This window comes from Falco peregrinus, chromosome Z, assembly GCF_023634155.1.
Source record: "Falco peregrinus isolate bFalPer1 chromosome Z, bFalPer1.pri, whole genome shotgun sequence".
In the NCBI taxonomy this organism is placed as follows: domain Eukaryota; kingdom Metazoa; phylum Chordata; class Aves; order Falconiformes; family Falconidae; genus Falco; species Falco peregrinus.
Window position 1 is genome coordinate 45,863,943 of NC_073739.1, and position 6,166 is coordinate 45,870,108.

The following is a 6,166-nucleotide window of genomic DNA, read 5'->3' on the forward strand; positions in this document are numbered from 1 at the left end:
ATGTTAACTAGTCTGAAAGCTGCTGACTCTTAAGAGCAGTTGGTTGTGCACAGGAGTGGGTAGGAAGAAGGTCAGAAAGATGTACAAGACAGGATATGTAAAGAAAAAGACAAAAAAATTAAAATGAAACCTGAGAACAAGGTGCTTTTTTACATGAAACAGAAGATAAATTGCCTTAAATCCGATACACAAAGCCTCTCCCCAGAATTCTGTAAGAATTGTGATTAGATCTATATCCCTTTGTCTTATTCTAGGATGGGAGAATGTGAATACTTCAAAGGTTCACACAGGGCATGCCTGTATCCCCTTCCCTTCCTCCTAATATGTCCAGCCCTTCCACCCATACATCATCTGTTTCCTCCACTGTAGAGTACAGGAAGCACCTTGAAAGACAGGACAAAGAAATAGGTTGTGGTAATTTCTTGCAAAAATGCAAATAGTTTTTGTGAGATATATATATATATATAAAAGAAGTATTTATCATACACTTACACACCCTGAACTACATGAAAATTAACTGATTTTAAAACAAATTGTCATTACAGCCTCTTTTTACATTTAACGCCAAGCACCCAAATTCAGTAAGTTTGAACCTCAAACTACAGAAGCTTTCAAGACAACGTGTATGCCAGCATTTGTCTCTAAAAAACAAGCTTCAACAAGATGCCAAGATGACCACCTTTTTGACAAAAGAAAGACACAGACAATATTAAGATGAATTTGGTTGGTTAAGCAGGCTGGATGGTCAGTTAAGGCCAATTCCTATCCTACAGGACTTAACTGTTCCCATGCAGCCAGGTACTCTACATGACCTGCCTGCTGGAAGTTCACACCAGTCAACTGCACTTGCTGTTCTGCTCAGCAGTTGAGTCCATACTACAAAACAGTGCAAGGGAAACATACAACTGTGTTAGAAGTGACAAGGTATGGTCATGATACTCTAAAGATAACAACAGACCAGTGAGGTGCCAGCACAGGGAATTCAGAACTTCTGACCTGAAACGGGAGGAGGAGGTCAAGTCAAGGAAGTCCATTGGTTTTACTTGAGTGAAGCCTGCAGCATAGACAGGCTGTCAAGTACCTCTTTTCCTGTAGACATATTCCCTGAGCTTCAGATGCTTTCCCACTCCACCTAAAATTGTAGGCATACCTACCTACAGATAACTTAATCTCAAAAAAAAAGCAGATTCTAGAAATAGAACTGATAGAAATAGTTACTATGTAACTATTCTACATCTTCAGAATAATAAGACAAGAAAGCAAGGCACATGTTGAACAGTCAACCGTACTTAGAGGGGAAAAGTTCTATCTTACCCCAGAAAGATGATGTGAAAATTTAGCTGCAGCAATTGTTGCTAATAGAATAAGTTGATGCCAAGTGTATTTAGAGTCCAAAAACATCTGAATTTGATGCTTCAGATGATATTAGATTGTATCTATCTGCCTATTTGACTAGACAAACTTTCAGAACAGTCAGTCTCTAGGTAGGACACTGACATTTAAATTAAAAAAACATAGTTGAAAACATTAACAGAATACAATAGACAAAATACATCTCTTAATGTTTAACATTTAATGCTGATCAAGCACCTAATTATAAATTTAAAGACTTAATAGTCTAGCTCTTATTTAGTCCAAACAAATTATGTTCTTATAAGCCAAATTCTATACAAGAAAGCTATCAAAGTATTAATGCATACTCACATAAACAATGACAGCTCCAAGTCACTGTTAACACAGGCAAATAATCAGCAGCGTTCCTCTCTCTGGGAAAGCCATAGGACAATATAAGCAAAATTAGCATGGTACAATACCAGTAATTCACTCTTGTCTTATATACATATAATACAAGAGGATACTGAAATAATCTCTATAGCTAGCAATTGAACACGAACACACATACATGCATGCAGACACACATATTTGCCAGCTTGTATTGTATAAGAGCTTCTCCAGCTCTGTGCTTTTGCAAAATTCCTTTGCAACTTTATACATGACTGAATTTCACTTTCTTCTCGTGAACTCAGACACAAATTCTAAAGTGCTGTTGAGATCCAAGCTCTTGTTTTTTTTCCTGTACGGTGGACACAATTTTATAGACAGCCTGACCTTCTTCAAATTACTTAGTTACACAGCTCATGAAATGATACAACCCATATTTCATTTAGGTTTGAAGACACTGGCCACCCAGTCCAACCTCCTGCTCAAAGCAAGGCTAGCTTTAAGGCTAGATCAGGTTGCCTGAGGTCTTGCATAGTCAAGTTTCTTCTACCTAGAAGTCCACAAAATTACTGAGGAAGCTAAATCCCATGTTTTCAATTCCTTACATCACACCCATGACAAAAGATGGAGGGAAAGGTGTGCAAGCATGAGAACTGCAATGAAACAGCCAACACTTGTTTACAACCTTAAGAGACATTCCTAAGAGAAGCACAGATGTTCTCAAGAGAGACAGGGGAGTGCTTCCTGCCAAGCAGTGCTAGCTGCAGGGAGAGTCAGGCTGCAGCACCTTTCAGAAGAACTGATGGACAGTCAGAAGACACCACTGTCATAACTATGACCACCACTTTAATGCTTGTTTTCTGCAGTTTTATGTTTTCTTTGGGAAGCCACACTTCCCCCTTTTCCTGCACAGGCCTTTAATTCTCCTGGCTTGCCAGGATGATTTCCTGTTCATTCTGGTTCTTCACAACACATGTCAAGAAACAGACATGAAACCCAGGGCAGCACATCCTCATCACCCTTTCCACCTCATCAGTTGCCCTGAGAAAACTAGCAGGCAATTCAACATGCCGATGCCACTGTATAGGTACGACTGTACATATGTTTATGTCAAAGTATTCTGCTGTGGGAGGGTTGCTGGCTCAGCAAAGGGACAAGATGTCTAAACTCCTGAATTACCAAACTCTGATTTAGCATTTAGCTATATGTTAAAGAAATCTGTGCACAAAGTTTAGGCCAAGCTGACTCTCTAAAGCTGTTAAAAGTGACGAATGCAGGGACTTCTAATCAAGGGAGTCAGCCTTGCGAAGGACAGAGAACAAAGAATGGATGATGAAAAGAACACCGTTATCTTAAGTTATGCAGAAAGAAGCCTTCAAGTGAAGAAGTTCTGGCTGCCAGAGGAGACAAGTGATAATGTGTTGCAAATCACTTAAACTTGGTTGAAAGTATGACAAAGGTAATTGTGGCAGTGGGAGAGAGTGACCTCCGACTCAAATAGCGCCCCCAGGACTGAGAGGGCAAACTCCCGCTTAGGGAGCACGCATAGTTGGTAAAAACCTTCAGCCGTGCTGTCTGAGGATGTTCACTAACTTGCATTAGAAGTGAGAAACTTGTAACCAATCCTGTGCACATGAACGGAAATGAATATGTAATACACTATGAATGTGCAAGTGCTCTGCTGTATATAATGTGTACCCTCGAGCAACTTGGTGAGCACGCTTGGAGGAAACATTCCCCTGCACTCCCAGAGCTGTAATAAAGAATGCCTGCCTTCTAAAATCAAATCTTAGAGGGTTTTTCTCCGTGACCAACTTTACGGTACCGACATAGAGTCACTAAAGTCCCAAACAATTACTACTTCATTATAAATACTCGATTTTAGCATCACTAAGCATGTGACAACTCACGAGGTTTATTAGTCTCAATCATAATTATATATGTTCATAGGTGTTAAACAGTTCTTTCAAGTAAGTTGCACGTTTGGAATAAAGATCAACTCCTTGTTATAAGGAGAGTGCACAAAGGATGAAATACAGATTCCTTAGTCCACACATTTGTGATGTAAGACATCTCACAGAAAAATCCAAGTTTGAAGCTTTTTTAAAAATCTCTGGTGAGAAAAACAATACAGCGATTAAAACATTATCAACATTCCTTCCGAGCTCTTGTTTTCATCAACATGACTAAGAAGAAAAAAACTTATGTATTAGAACAGTATTTTCAGGATGCAAAATATAGGGAAACACTGGCACACAGTAGTTTAAGGTTTATTGCCTTAATTTGTATCCTAAATTGACTGCTTTTGCTCATTTTCCTTTGAAATATGTTTTTTCCCCCTAGAATTCAATCACAGTTCCCTCTTACTGTGTTAAGACCCCAGCATGTTCTGTAGAGTATAAAATATGAGTAGACTATTAAATTAAAATATTTTTCAAGGATGTGAATTACTTTAAGCTTAGTATTTAAAACGAGTATTTATCTGTTCAAAAAATACCTCATGCTTGACTTGCAGAAAGCCCACAGAATCAGTGCCTGCTGTGATATTTCATTTGAGAAACCTTTTGCGGAACAAAACCTGTTCGTGTAGTACACTATTAAACATTGGAAAAGAACTATGATTCAAAGTTGCTGAAATGCAGAATGGATTTCACATAAACCTAATATTATAGAATTAATAACATATACTGTATTATTAAGAATATTTCCAGAAATCAGCAAGGTTATCGCTTTCTTCACTAAAAAGGTATTTCTATCAATTCTACTTGCAAAGTAGAAAAAGCAAAGATACTTGTAAGCCCTTTTAAATTGCATTTGAGTATGCTGTATGCAATAATTTTTAGTATACACCTGTATTCAGCTGTGTACTGATTGCCCTAAGACCAGCTCTGACCATCTGGAGCTCCATCATACTGGTAAGGAAACAAAGGAAGACATTCAGAGACCAAGCAAAGAGCATTTTGCCGTTTTTTGTTAAACAGAGACTTTAAGGAACAGATATTACAGGCACTGAATTATTGAGCTCAGTAAAGCGAGAGATTTCTCCCACACGCCTGAGCAAGCACATGGACTGCCCTGCTAGCTGAGAAAACTCTCAGACAGCTGAAACAGCAGGTTATTTTCTAGTTTTCATTTTCATTTCTTCTGGGCAATATGGGCCCTGATGAAATAGAATGACTTTTTTCCATGGAGATACACATTCCTCTTTGAGCTAAGAATTTCATTCTTCTTTCAGAGGCTTTTAAAAAATATATAGAGGTACACATCCCACAAAAAGAAGGCATATTTATCACCCAGTCTCAGGTGGAGGAGGAACAGACCTTTGATAGTGTTTTTTAGTAAAAATATTGTTAATGACGTTCAGCAATAGACATATAAACATATCAGAACAGCTGACCAGAACAGAAATAAAACATTATTTTGTCACTATAAAAAAACATAATTTGCTTGTACCTTGAGTACTGCATGCAATTCCAGTCTTCAAATCCCGAGTGACAGCAGAGTCAGAAAAGGTCAAGGAAAGAGGGAGTGATGAAGGGGACAGAATTGCTGCCCTATTAGGAGAGACTGAAGAGTGGTCATCTGCTTTGTTTAGAAAGGAGAAAGCTGAGCACACCTGGGGATAAAAAACTCGTGACAGCTGTGGATGCAAAAGATGCACTTGATACTGGAGAGTACAGCTGTACCTGTGATGCCTCTCTAACTAGCCTTTTCTACTGCCACTGACAGAGAGAGACTACTACGGCAGAGGGAACACTGCTCTGAACCATCAAAGTGTTTCTTATAGCAAAGATAGGAACTCAGAAAAGAACCCAAGTATTATGAGATTTCATTTTTACAATATAACTTTTAGAAGTGTGTGTAATTGTGCATTTGTTCATGCAAAAAGAAATAAAATGGAGATACTCAAAAATAGAAAACATCTGCTAACTGATGATTTTTCTGGGCAGAAAAAAACCACATCTTGTGATTAGCTATATATTAGCAAAAACTATTCAATAACTATGAGTGAGTACAGAAAACACAGAAAGCCAAAGATGTTCCAAAGATGCCAATTACAGCCCATTTTACGTATCTTTTATTACATAAATACCCATTATAGGGGAAGGAGGAAAAATACACATGCTAGTTCTCAGAGTTTAGGCTCTACTTGTAGCCAAGACTGTTATGGTTAGACATCTTCAAATAGTTATTTTTATTCACCATAGAAACTAGGGGAAGAAAGTGAGAAAGTAAATAAAATCCTGTAACTTCAAAATCCAGATTCATTAATACAGCTTCCTTTACCCTTTCCCCCTTTACCAAAATAGTTCATCCGCTTTTTTTTGTTGGTAGTAACAAAATTAAAATTTTATTCTTTCAGCTTCAAAGTTTAGGTTAGAACATAAAATCTCTTCCTCCAAAAAGTCTAACTTAAGCACGGTTGCTTTATTTCTTAACAGTA